Source organism: Pecten maximus, chromosome 11 (genome assembly GCF_902652985.1).
Source record: "Pecten maximus chromosome 11, xPecMax1.1, whole genome shotgun sequence".
In the NCBI taxonomy this organism is placed as follows: Eukaryota; Metazoa; Mollusca; class Bivalvia; order Pectinida; family Pectinidae; genus Pecten; species Pecten maximus.
In genome coordinates, this window is record NC_047025.1 from 1,389,837 (window position 1) to 1,405,388 (window position 15,552).

Below are 15,552 nucleotides of genomic sequence, written 5' to 3' on the forward strand. Positions count from 1 at the left end.
AACACTAGTGGGTGACTTGAACAGATATATTAAAACTTTGGCATTTTTCTGCTCGATATTATACATCACAAGACATTTCTTAACGCACAAGTAGAGTCCTTTGATCCAGGGTTACTGATAATATAGACAGGTCTGACTAGGACAAACAAAATGATACCATGTTGTTAGTTATAATACAAGGTCTGTCAACATTAAAAATAATCTAATAAAGAGGCATTCGCCAAAAGGGCCCACCTTAGAACATTTTAATGTACCAGTTTCCTAAAATGCCCTATCGCAGGCAATTTGGTCTAGTTGTAATCAATGGACGCAGGCATAATTTACATTTTGTACATTTTCAAATTCTGGTTGATTTTGATTCTTTATTTCTCCAAAGTTAGTATTACTTTTGTTTTTCATTTAAAAGTAACTCAAAATCTCACTTGAGTTATATCAAGGCTACCAGTCCTTCACTGTTTCTAGACGAATTACCTGTGTGTCCCATGGTGGCCCGCGGGCTCTGTAGATACATTCTCCTCACACTTTCTCCGGTTCTTCCTAAGCATGTTTCCTTTTAAATTTCACATTTTCACAAGTCAATTGGTGTATTTGATGTATCAATCGATTTTAAATGTTCCTTGATAGTGTTTTCTGTTGTTTTTAAGATTTTGAATGTTTTTTGAGATTTTGAATGTTCCGTGATAGTGCTTTTTATTGTTTTCAAGATTTGGAATGTTACTTTATACTGTTTTCTGTTGTTTTCAAGATTTTGAATGTTTTTGAGATTTTGAATGTTCCGTGATAGTGCTTTTCATGGTTTTCAAGATTTGGAATGTTCCTTGATACTGTTTTCTGTTGTTTTCAAGATTTTGAATGTTACTTGATAGTGCTTTTCGTTGTTTCTGGTCACTCCAGAGTAACATAAAAATAGGTATACCTGTTTCCGCTTCGTTTTTAGTCGATATATTCCCTGATTAAATAGCTTTGATGATTTTCACTGTTTCCTGATAATTTAACATAATAAACGATATATTTCGTTCCATTATGCTTATGTTAGCGTCGGGTAGTCGTGTTTATTACCGCATCCCTTCCAACGATGAGCTTCAGATAGAAGAATGTGATCTTCAATGACTTTGGCATGTTATCTTCGCACATTCGCGAACTCGCTGATTTCAATTCAAGAAGGCAGGCAGTGTCAAGGGAGATAAGAGAAAAAAAATAGCGGTTTAGGAGAAAAACGTTTAGCCGCTTCTTACAAACTTAGAAATAGCGACAGTATTTAAAATCATGACGTAATACTTGCTGTGCAGTGGTATTAGGTGCTACATGCGCGCAGGGTTAGTCCACATTCTATTTTAGATGTTTATTCCATACTTTACTCATGAATTGTAAGCGACACTGAGCAGATATAAAGGAAATAAGATAATGATGAAGTTTAGCTTGATAAAGAGTCATATCTATAAACAAAACGTAAAGAGGCTTTAAATTTAAGATGAATAAATAGTCAATTGATTCCGGAAGTGGCTCTATCGTGACCTGTCTTTATATTCTAAATGTAACTTTCACTCTTGCAAGCGATGATATTTATGACACTCCTGTTACTGATGTTAATTACATTTATTCCTATAAAGAGGGTCGAATTTTAATGCATTTTGGTGAGAGGCATTATACACGCTGATAGCGAGCAGGCGTCTTTAAAAGACCTTAATGCTGTGACGTTAAACCGCAAACATTGAATAGGCCCGTCTCAGACCAGACATATACAATAAAAATGTATTATGTATTGCCCTAAGATGCTTACAAATGTCCTGAGTTCGAAGGTATTAGCGGGTTGAGTGTTTTGATCTTATAGTAAACGATTCACGTTGTTATCTGCCAAATTCCAGTTTTTATAATCTTTCTCGAACTATGCAACTAATGTTGTCTGACACAATACGTCTGGCGAGTGGATAGTTATTTCCATGACAGGATTTCCTGATAATTAGGACTCGATTGAGATGTAGAATCGTGTAAAAGTGTTTCTTCTTACAAGTTTTTTTTTATATCTTTTTTAAATTTAATTTATTTTTTTTTCATTTTTTTTTTTACAAAATAATACCCCTTCCTCTTTCAGGAAAATAATGTATGCATGTGTATAATTCAATCTGAATGGATAGGATTTTTACCACCCATCCACAGTTAAAATTCAAAAATAACAAAAAAAGAGTTAGAAAGGACAATTCGAAAAGAAAAAATTGACAAATAAACTGGTTACAAAGTCATCATATTTCATGATAAAGGATTGAGCGAATGCAAAATGTTCGCTTGAGTTTGACAATGAGATACCAGTCAAGCTTAATAATGCTTCATTAACAGTTATCATATGATCACAAGGAAAATCTTAAATTTATGCGGTAGTTGGCTTTCAATTAGTTGTCTGGACATGTACAGGAATCCCCATTTCATCAAGTCAGTGTGCAGGAAATAGATGTATATATTAATCAAGAAGAAAGTCTTGAAATTGTATGGTTTAGTATATAATCTCTTGGTTGATGCAAACGCATTCGTTTTCAAGATTAGTAAGTTGGGAGTCTCTGTTTATACTGGTGATTAAATCCGCTGATTGATCATCATGTCTGGAACTCCTGATAGACACCTTCAACAGAAAGAGAAACATGTAATTAGCGTTCCCAAGAAATGACGTCAATCGCCGTGTAGGAGTGTCGCTAAATGGTGCAATTCTCTAGAAGCAAACCAGACGTTTTAAATTGAAAGCTAATCTTTAGGGAAGGAAACGCGTAACAAACAGGCTTTTAGAAAGTGATCATTAGGCATTTTGGAATATTGAAACCCGCGAAAAAATAGCGTTGTAATGCTGTGATTCTTGTCAAATATTTTTTTTTAATGTCAAATATAGCACGCGCATGTCAAATGATATAAAACGAGGATGGAGAAAAACTGATAAATAACAGCTGTATTGGACCAACTGTCAAACATCCCTTTCAGCAATAAGTTATACTTCGGATATTATATAATTTCATCCGACAGCAACGCTGGTGTGACCGCAGGCGTTGAGGAATAAAACCTTCAACAATATGTATGCTTGTTTTTATATTCCATTTTTGATCCCGTTAAGTTCAGTCCATTTAAGGATATTGGTTGGTTTCTCTCTGCCCTTTCTCCTGCTCAAATTATTATGTCCTTGTGTCTCAAATTATCAATCACCATATTGCTCGACGGTTGCAAGAGCGTTATGAACCAAAATGTTGATTTGCTAAAGGTGTACTGTCAAAATGGCGATAGTATGGATTGATGTCAATTAGTTAGTTGTAAGACCTTTCACATAACGAATACGTTGACATCTTCGCAATCCTAAAACAACAACAACAACAACAACAACAACAACCAAACAACAACAACAACAACACTTTCTTTCCTCGTAGTAAAGTGATGCAGTAATGGACAATTCGTCAACCGATGATTACAACGCGTTGGTATGCCAAAATACGGAGTGCCATATTTATTTAGTAATGTTATCTTGTCTTTGCAATGGTCTGTCAATTGGATAGGCTTCTCTTGGTTTTAAACTTAATCACACATGGTAATTAATTCTGGTTCTCATACAGGCTGTGTTCTAATCACACAGGCTCAGATTTCTAATTCCCTTTTTCTATTTCAGGAGGTGTTGATCAAGATACATTGGCTACAACAAGATTAGAATGAACATTTCCATGTTTATTCCAGTAGAGTGATTTAATGACGATAATACCACAACGCTTCAATAGAACAAGGGTTGATTTGCTCCAGATGTCAAAGCGACATTGCAAACGTTTCATCCTTCTTAGCAAAACGATATGCTTGATCCTGCTTAACAATGATTTTCTTATCTTTATATGTATATTTGTATGTAGATTAAAAAAGGGTTAGCAAAGGTTTTGAATCATAACTTAATGGGTAAACATGGTTTAAGCATATGATGCACATCTGAATACATAGTACACATGTTGTATGGGTACATAGCAGGCTTTAGAACGCTGACCAGGAGTTTCTAAAAAAATGTATTAGTGACCGCGGCCCAACAATCCCGACACTAATATTTAACGAGGAAACATTATCCTAAATAAGAGTCTTAATTTTGATGAAAATCCGTCAAAGGGTGATGACGTAGGAGCGCTACGAAGGATTTTCTGACAATAGTTACGTTGACCCTGAACAAGGATGACACCAGAAATCCCCCCGATATTATCGCCTTTGACCTAGACCCAATAACATTGAAAATCCAGAGTCTGATATATCACGGTCCTTTATATTTGGGTGAAGTGTGATGAATATCGCCCAAGGAAGAGAACCGCTAGAATGTTGACAAAAAAAATACTAAAAATAGTAACGGTGACATTGACCTTGAACAAGCCTGAAACTCAAAATCCTTTAGATAATATCATCATTTGCAATTGTACCAAGTTTGATCAAAATCCTTCTAGGAATGAAGACGCTGGGGCGCTGAGAAATATCTTTCGATGACCTTGACCTTGACCCAACAACTCTGAACCTCAAGCTTGTGCGAGATATCATGATTTTTTTGTAAGTGTGTGAAACTTGGTGAAATGAAGCCACTGGAGCACAGAGAAAGATTTTCTAAAAATAGTAACGCTGACCTTGACCCGAAAACCCTGAGAATGGAATTTGTCCGGGATCTTACGCTTACGTTCACACGGTATCCAGGACGATTCTACTCGGTCATCCAGGACGATTTTAATTTAATCAATTCCGAAAAGTAATACACTGTAATTGCTAAGCATTCAAATGACTGAACATTTGCGCATTAAACTCATTTAAGTGTACAGTAAAAGGATATTGTCGCAATCAAAACCGCATCTGGCATAATATTCTACTTTATCTCAGGTATGTTGGAGACTTTGACATTATCCGCTTGTAAAAAACGGATAGGAAGGTTTTCCCTGTCGATTCCAAATGCATAACACGCACGTTGGCTACTTTCAAATAATCCTCATTTATTCCGCTTTGCCTATTCCGCTCTGCATCTCCGCCTTAACAAGTGCGCACAGGTAAGGTTCAAATGATTTTCATTTCGTTTCAAATCTAATATGACTTACGATCGTTTCTCATCGCAGAATCAAAGAGCATCGATGAGATTAGACATTAATTCTGTTGTGGAACGCAAGCTGTCTTTGAGCGTAAATTTTCATTATAGACACATAAACCAACTCTCTTTTTCAGTTATTGATAAAAAGACGCATGGCCTATATAGAGAATCATGTTACCAACAATATTTAATATCTCAAAAGAAACAGAATCAATATAGTAATTATGAAAACTGACCGTAGGTGAGTGCTTTGCCTCTTATTTCAATACGTTAGGTTGGAAAAATACTAGCAATGTAGATGTTGTATCCTTGTTTATCTCAGCTGATAGTGTTTGTTGACTAACCTATGGAAATGCTACCTAACCAGTTTACACGCGTTATCTACTCATAACGTAAGATGAACCTAATATTCAAACAAAATAAGTAATGCTATATGGTGAACGACCCAAAACAGGTGCAACTTATACAGATTTTGTATACATATATTGTAACAGAAATCTCTTAATAAAGATTTTGTTTATTTTATGATGTTTGTCACATCCGTGAGAAAGGCTGTTTTATAGGAACACCTTATATGAAACAAACGCCTGATTGACCTAGTTTCTTACCTTTGAAGACATTTTCTCCTGTTTTTTTTTTTTTTTTTTTTTACATATATGTATATATTGCAACTTGGTATGTCAGTGGATCTACCTGTCACTTTTTTTTCAGATATTCGAATTTCGAGCGATTGTCATGGTTTTGGTAAGAAATATTTGTCGTTCCTTCCTGAGCCAAGAGTAGCAATTTCTCGCACTGTACTGTTCAAGGATGTTATCCTACAAAATTTTGTCAGCAATATTCACAAAAAAATTAGAGAGATTATTGATAACCTGTTGCAAGCTGACGCAATATTCCTAAATATGTCCACAGGTATGAGTTCATCACACCTTTCTATACAATACAGCGTGGTATTTATTTGAATACTGCTGCTAAATCCAACCCTCCATTACATTTTATTCTCAATCCTACATTAAGTCAAAGAGGAATGATAAATCTTATAACTGTGTGAAGATTGCCATTCTTTTCAAACTGTTTGATGTCGGTTGCTCTATTGTGATAAGTCCTACATTACCCTAGATATTGCTGAACTGTTACCGAAAGGTTCAAGCGCAGCTTAGCGTGAAAGAGGCTTTGTCTGAGAAAGAACATTTGCACGAGATATGTAATAATGGTAACGCGCGTGGTATGACTGATGAAGTATTGTTTTATCTGACAGGTCGTGAAAACGGCTTACATTTAAGTGTATGGCAGTTGTAGGGTGGATGACTGACATAATGTGGAATTCGTAATTATTTCTTGTAACATTCCTCAAAATATTATTGATGGATACCAATCTCGTCTCTAAAATTGTAGCCATTACTTTTACTCCTACTTAGCGCTCAGCAGTTTAGAAGCGGGACGACTAGGTAGCCCGTTGTCAGTATAATGTGACAGGGTGGAGTGTCCTGCTGGATGTCTTCAGCAGTATGGTTCAGTGAGGTAGCACTATAAAGTCGGGTTCAGTTTCACGCTATCACTAGGAGACAATCATTCTCAAAAGGTCATCTTCGGCATAGTAGTGAACAAAGCGGAAAGCAAGTTTTGGTAAAGGAGACCCCTTTAAGAAAAACAGATGCTCCAAGTATTATCAAAAGTTTATCAAAAAAAAGAAGAAAAAAAACAAAAACAAAAACAAAAACAATAATTTCCACTTCTGGTGTATGCACGTGGTGTATGTTTATCTTTTAAAAGTAACGAGTATATGGTAGAATTGTGTTATAAAGTCATTGTTGAATAACAAGTAGATTACGTAGTAAAACGGTTGTCGTAATGGGGAGTGTTTGGAGAAGTTAGAGATATGTGATTGAGTATTATTTTTTCTTTTCTTTTCCTTTTGTTCAACAGTAAATATGTAAGCTTAAATACATGCGCTGCGTGCTTTGTGTGTTACCTCCCTTGAACTGTATTTGCAAGTAACTTTCATTTCAGAAAATATCTGCAAAATAAGCATTTTTCTGTTCATCAGACTAACTGTTCCAATCATCTTTGTAAGGAATCCATATATAGATTTTTTTTTTTGGTTCTGTGGAAAAACAAAAATAAAGCGAAAAATAAACGATTTTTACAACACCAAAATGTGCTTGTAAATATATATTCAGCGACGAAAAAAATTCTGGTAAACTTGTATAATGATGTCTGGCATGTAGGAACGAATCTCGATTTGGACAATTTATAACAATTTTTATTGTTTCCCGTCAGCGAAAAATGACAGGAAGATGATTTACGGTTTAAGCTGAATATGTTCTAGTGATATTTGCCGAGTCGATGGATTTATTCTCTTTGTGTCTTTGTAATGGTTTCCACTGAAAAACTGAACAAACCTTGCAATAATGACCTATAAATGCGTCAGTCAGTTGCCCGAGTATCTGATAACTCAATCTTTTTAAGATCATCACTGTTGGGAGGTCGTTAAAACCGAGCATATTAACAAATTCAGGAGACATTAATTACTAGAAGACTAGTTTTAATAATTAGATACCATTTCGTTCATCACTTCAATGGCGTTTTATTAGGGAAAGACTGACAACCATGCTTTTTCGTAAAGGTGATGAATTGTTAAATTATGAAATTTATGTATCTGAGATTTTGAAATGTATTTCACATGCTTATGAATCATTGTTAAATATAATTCACAACATATTGGATCGATAAAACAATACCTAACCATAACAAAACATTATTTTATTTAATAAACAGTTTAACAAACGACCATATTATGAGCACTGTTTTTATACAGGGAACTGTTCCAATTCTTCCTTGTTTCGAGGAAAACTAATGAGCTTAGAGCATATTTTCGACAATGAAATATGCCAACACGAACTTCCTTCGGTTATTAAGGAGAACATTAATCTAATCATTCGGAACCTTTCTTTTCTTTTTCATTACCCAATGTGTTTCTCTCTTGGACTTTGTTTCCTATTAATGGCGTCCCCCATGACACTCGTTTTTGTTTGACCCCGACTGTTGCAACGACGTTCATACTAAGCAAACAATTACGGATGCGGTTCGCAAAATATGTTTTTATGTAACAGGATGTGTGACTTTTTCAACCCCCACAGGTGGCAGAAAGCAGGACGGTTTTTTGAATTACTGTCACGGAAATACTAATGGCTGATGCTTCGGTTCGAAATGATCATCGCGTGATGGAAGTTTACAATGGAGTCTTGGCAAAGCGTCGGAAATACCGCTAAGGGTTTTGACGAACTCCACAGTAAAACGTTTCCTGCATTTAATAATGACATTTAGTCATCATCATCATACATAATCAATTTTTTTTTATGTTTATTGAAATTATTGACTTTTCTTTGTTTTAAATTGGAACACTAATGCTTATTGTCATTGTTTTCTTTTTATCACCAATTGGTTTTAACCTTCTCTCGACAACACCATCACACCATATATATACAATACAATAGTTATTTCTAGTCCATCAAACCTACATTTCACTTTCATAATTTCAATATCCAATGATATATCTCATCTTCTTAATGCCTGTAAGCGTCAGTCGTTTTCGTCGTCTGTATCAATCACAATAGTAACAGTGACGTCATAATAGATTCACGTTCAAACTAGCGCCAAATTTGATAGTGCTCCGAGTAGCGGGCACTTTCATCTTGTGGCCGGAGTAGCGGGCACTTTAATCTAGTGGCCGGAATAGCGGACACTTTCATCTAGTGGCCGGAGTAGCGGGCACTTTTACCTAGTGGCCGGTGTAGCGGGCACTTTCATCTAGTGGCAGGAGTAGCGGGCACTTTCATCTAGTGGCCGGAGTAGCGGGCACTTTCATCTAGTGGCCGGAGTAGAGGGCACTTTCATCTGGTGGCCGGAGTAGCGGGCACTTTCATCTAGTGGCCGGAGTAGCGGGCACTTTCATCTAGTGGCAGGAGTAGCGGGCACTATCATCTAGTGGCCGAAGTAGCGGGCACTTTCATCTAGTGGCCGGAGTAGCGGGCACTTTCATCTGGTGGCCGGAGTAGCGGGCACTTTCATCTAGTGGCCGGAGTAGCGGGCACTTTCATGTAGTGGCCGGAGTAGCAGACACTTTCATCTAGTGGCCGGAGTAGCGGGCACTTTCATCTAGTGGCCGGAGTAGCGGGCACCCTGATCTAGTTGCTGGAGTAGCGGGCACTTTCATCTAGATGATAGTATCATTTATGTAGCCATTGGAAACTCAGTATTCTATCATGTGATGCACTTTCAGATAATTGTACTACCCCAAAGTTTTTGTGTGAAATATTTGCTAAAAAATTCGCGCCAAAATAAAATCTCCCGAAGGGGAAGCAAATTCATTACATAAATGTATAATAGCCATTCTCAGTTGATTGGCTCTGTTTAATGGCCCATCAATAACGAAAGGCCATTTTGAAAAAAAAAAAAAAAAAGTCAGTCGATTTTTGTTTTCAATATGGAGAATCCGGGGGATAAGGTTTTCTGGATAAGTAATTTTTTGTTTCGCGTGCTATCAGTCTTTGGAGAACTGACAGTAAATCTGGGCCGATATGACTGCTATTCTGATATTGTTGTGTTACCCGAATTGGTGAAGGTTCCCCTAAACAGCAACTCCTGTGCTATCTTACAATCCTATAAATCATCGCTTTTTTAACGGAAATAATTTGATCAATTATTAGAACATGTATCATGGTTAGCCGCCCGCGTTGCGGTTGACATGTTAATTGTTAAGCTGTTTGTAAGTTTCAACAAAACATGCGAAAAATGCATGCTTCAGGGGAACACAGTTAGCACACGTGTATCACATTTATCAAATAGAAGACAATTCAAACAAATAACAACAAACAAAAATTACACATTTTATGTTGGGTTTAATTTTTGCTAACTGTTATGATTATGTGGAAAATGATGGCCAATGACTTCAACCACGCTAGCTAATGAAGTTGGGGAGGAAACTGGGAGCAGAAAATCCCCCCCCCCCCCCCCCCCCCCAAAAAAAAAAAAACCATAGCAGATACTAACCAATGCTATTTGATATCTTTTGAAATCAAATTTTAGGTCAAAGTTCAAAAAACCTGTAGCAGCAATCTGTTGTGCAGGAGAAACTCAGCTACCTCATGGTCTGTGGTCGAAGTCTTGACGTTTCCTTAGTGAACCCTGCGAACATACAATGGAAAAAACCACAGCAGGCCCAGATCTCCATCTAAATTGGGAGGGTGGGAGGGCATTTGTATCTCACACGCTAGCAATGGCTACCAAATATCAGGAACTGCCAAGGGCGATAACTCTAATTGCAAATATGGAAATAAACTACCAAACCAAGGGAAATAACCGTACAGGATAAATCAAACTATATTGCTACCTAACAACAACTTACCAATAAAGAAATTAACCAGCAGTCTTCATTATGATGAATTAAATTATATTCTAGGAATAATTTTTAATATTGCACAATGTAATTAGCTGTTGAGGTCGCAAAGTGTCTAAAGCATACGATAATGGAATGTGTTTGACTTTGACTTATTGAGTTACTTTGACTTGCTAATTGGTTTTGACTTGTTGAGCGGCTTTGACATGTTGAGTGGCTTTGACTTATTTAATGGTGATATGTTGAGTGACTTTGATTTGTTGCGGATTTCATTTGTTAATTGGTTTTTACTTGTTATTTGGTTTTGACTTGTGAATTAGTTTTGACTTGTTAATTGGTTTTGACTTGTTAATTGGTTTTTGACTTGTGAATTAGTTTTGACTTGTTAATTGGTTTTGACTTCTTAATTGGTTTTTGACTTGTGAATTGGTTTTGACTTGTTAATTGGTTTTGACTTGTTAATTGGTTTTGACTAATTAATTAGTTTGACTTGTTAATTGGTTTGACTTGTTAACTGGTTTTGACTTTTTAATTGGTTTTGACTAATTAATTGGTTTGACTTGTTTTATTGGTTTTGACTTGTTAATTGGTTTTGACTTGTTGAGTGGCATTGATTTGTTGTGGGGCTTTTGATATCATTGTGCCAACTTAACACGTATATCAGCCAATTCACTAGTAAATTTCTATATTTGAAGATGAAGTCTGAATGCCGGTGGCATGATGATATATGTTTTAAGTTGGCCACAATGATATCCTTCACATTCCAATCAACATTACAGTTATGTTATATGTCACTTATGTGAAAGGTATTTCAGACCTGCTTTTTTGGCACATTCATGTATGCACCCTCGCTAAATTTCGGCGGTAAATGGAGGCCATTAACCAACACTAAACAAGTCATTAAATAGGACGTTAACCAACACTAAACCAGTCATTTATAGGACGTTAACTAATACTAAACCAGTCAATGATAGGACGTTAACTAACACTAAACCAGTCATTTATAGGACGTTAACTAACACTAAACCAGTCATTGATAGGACGTTTACCAACCCTAAACCAGTCAGTGATAGGACTTTAACCAACACTAAACCAATCATTGATAGGACGTTAACTAACACTAAACCAGTCATTGATAGGACGTTAACTAATACTAAAACAGTCATTGATAGGACGTTAACCAACACTTAACCAGTCAATGATAGGACGTTAACCAACACTAAACCAGTCATTGATAGGACGTTAACCAACACTAATCCAGTCATTGATAGGACTTTAACCAACACTAAACCAGTCAATGATAGGACGTTAACTAACACTAAACCAGTCATTGATAGGGCGTTAACTAACACTAAACCAGTCATTAATAGGACGTTAACTAACACTAAACCAGTCATTAATAGGACGTTAACCAACATTAAACCAGTCATTGATAGGACGTTAACTAACACTAAACCAGTAATTGATAGGACGTTAACTAACACTAAACCAGTCAATGATAGGACGTTAACTAACACTAAACCAGTCATTGATAGGACGTTAACTAACACTAAACCAGTCAATGATAGGACGTTAACTAGCACTAAACCAGTCATTGATAGGACGTTAACAAACACTAAACCAGTCATTGATAGGACGTTAACCAACACTAAACCAGTCATTGATAGGACGTTAACTAACACTAAACCATTCATTGATAGGACGTTAACCAACACTAAACCAGTCATTGATAGGACGTTAACCAACACTAAACCCGTCAATGATAGGACGTTAACTAATACTAAAACAGTCATTGATAGGACGTTAACCAACACTAAACCCGTCATTTATAGGACGTTAACCAACACTAAACCCGTCATTGATAGGACGTTAACTAACACTAAACCAGTCACTGATAGGACGTTAACCAACACTAAACCAGTCATTGATAGGACGTTAACCAACACTAAACCAGTCATTGATAGGAGGTTAACTAATACTAAACCAGTCATTGATAGGACTTTAACCAACACTAAACCAGTCAATGGTAGGACGTTAACCAACACTAAACCCGTCAATGATAGGACGTTAACCAACACTAAACCAGTCATTGAGAGGATGTTAACCAACACTAAACCCGTCTTTGATAGGACGTTAACCAACACTAAACCAGTCATTGATAGGACTTAACTAACACTAAACCAGTCATTGATAGGACGTTAACTAACACTTAACCAGTCAATGATAGGACGTTAACCAACACTAAACCAGTCATTAATAGGACATTAACCAAAACTTAACCAGTCATTGATAGGACGTTAACTAACACTAAACCAGTCATTGATAGGACGTTAACTAACACTTAACCAGTCATTGATAGGACTTTAACCAACACTAAACCAGTCATTGATAGGACGTTAACTAACACTAAACCAGTCATTGATAGGACGTTAACCAACACTAAACCAGTCATTGATAGGACGTTAACCAACACTAAACCAGTCATTGATAGGACGGAAACCCACACTAAACCAGTCATTGATAGGACGTTAACCAACACTAAACCAGTCATTGAGAGGACGTTAACCAACACTAAACCAGATATTGATAGGACGTTAACCAACACTAAACCACTCATTGATAGGACGTTAGCCAACACTAAACCAGTCATTGATAGGACGTTAACTAACACTAAACCAGTCATTGATAGGACTTTAACCAACACTAAACCAGTCATTGATAGGACGTTAACTAATAATAAACCAGTCATTGATTGGACGTTAACTAACACTAAACCAGTAATTGATAGGACGTTAACTAACACTAAACCAGTCAATGATAGGACGTTAACTAACACTAAACCAGTCATTGATAGGACGTTAACTAACACTAAACCAGTCATTAATAGGACGTTAACCAACATTAAACCCGTCATTAATAGGACGTTAACTAACACTAAACCAGTCATTTTATATTGTCTTTTCTTTATACGTGTGTCTTGCCCTTGTTTAAGTTAGAATGATAGTTTTGTTGACATTTTTTCTTCTGTTTGATTTTTAAAAAATATTGTTTTTTTTTCGTTTTGTTATGAACATCCCAGATCACCTTATATGCTGTTAACATCTTTATCTGATCCAATCTTTCCTGTCTGCACTTTCTTCCTTATTTTCTTCCCTTTTGTCTCCTCCACGTCCGGCATTGTTATGCCCTGGGTATTGCGAGCATCAGACTCTAAAACCGAGCGATATCTATTTACCGCTAAATAATCTTTTTTTTTTTTTTTATTATTAATTATTTGAACCCTTTGTCATACCAGGCAAGAGGAAAAATGTTCTAGTGCAGGTATATGTTGCGCGTCTGGAAGCATTTTCTCGTTAGTTGAATTGCATTGTGCAAAAGAAGATACCGAAGTTCCGAAACGCCCGATGGCTACAGACGGCTGCTAAAATAGAATAAACTCTATTAAAAAATATAATAAATAAAAGAAAATGTTGATGTATCTCTATATATAATAGCGGGGATCATGTAACATCTTTAAGGATTTCAAAGGAATAGATTTTATATATTTTCAACAATTAAAAAATCAAACTTCACTTGAAAGACTGGCGCATTTAGTTCAGATGGATGTTATTATAATTTAAGAAATACTTTGATCAAATTATTTGTGTATATTTTAAAAGAATCGCGTACGTTAGATGGGGCGCTGTCATCCTAAACTTAAATTTCTCTATGCATGGGTCAAATACCACGGCTGATACACTTGATGACCCCGAGAACCAAAGGTAATTTAAGCTGAAAAATAGCTATACATATACTATGGGAATATTAACAAGGAAACAAGACAGCTTGGTAGACAAACCGTCCTTGTTCATAAATTCAAGGAGAGAAAAGCTGAAATAAGTCCCCGGGTTTTTTCGTGTCTCAAGGTCAAAGTGTTGAAATCAGCTACTTTGACCTATTTTTTTTTTTTTTTTTTTTGTAAAAAATGTTTTTGATATCTTAAAAAGTATTGAAGCATTTATGTCATTTTGTTTTTAGTTTCATCGGGGTATGAAACAAATTTTGTTTGCAAACTGTATGAATCCGCGTAGCGGATTCTTACAGAAGTTTGCAAACAAAATTTGTTTCATACCCCGATGAAACTAAAAAGTAATTGACATCAACGCTTAAAAATTAATTTTTGAAAATAATTTTCTAATTTAAATATGTTTTATGTACAATTTTACTGGTTTTAAATGGGATTCTTTTTCTCAAATCAATACGCAACGTCAATTGTCGTATTGTGACGTCACATTTTTCGCGCCATTCTCGAAATTTCTTTCATAGAAGAATGAAAAGAATTTTTCGACCAATCACATTTGAGTATTTACCATGAAAACAAAGAAAAATTAATTATTAAAATTTGTTTGTGTTTTGGAAAGAGTAGAGGAACTATGACCCTGACGCTATCCTTAACATCTACAGAAAAAAGTTTGCATTTCAATAATCAATCCTGAAGCTTTCGTTTAGATCGTCAGAGTTTAGATTTCACTTGTATATCTTGAAATTATCGTTTAGATTGACATATGTAGTTTACATTTCACTGGAAATGATTTTAGGATTTCCTTAAGAATTTGGATATTTACTCTCTTATCCGGTTAGCTGTTAACATTATCAAATACCATCCTAAATTTATCACAAGGGGGAGATATCTAGATAGGACATGAATGTCGCCAAACGAAAGCTGTTGTCCCATTAAAGCATACATGTACATGTACCTGTGTTTCCTTGCTATTTACAAACCCCTGTTAATGCATCATGCATCACGTGGAAGTATCTTGGAACGGAAGGGTCATCTTGGTCACAGGAACTTGAGTATTTGTTACAGTCTACGTGTATTTGCACCTTGCACCCCCCTCTCCCTGTTGTATGTAACACATTTTCAGACTTTTTTTTTTTGGGGGGGGGGGGGGGGGGGGGCTCGATTACAATTCGGTGAACATAAACACACCAGCGTTGTCATTTTTACTGAATTTTAATCTAGCCCCCAAAATGTCTCAAGATGTGCTATACACACTAGGGGAGGTCCAAATACATGTAGACTGTAACAAATTCTCAAGTCCCTGTGTTATAC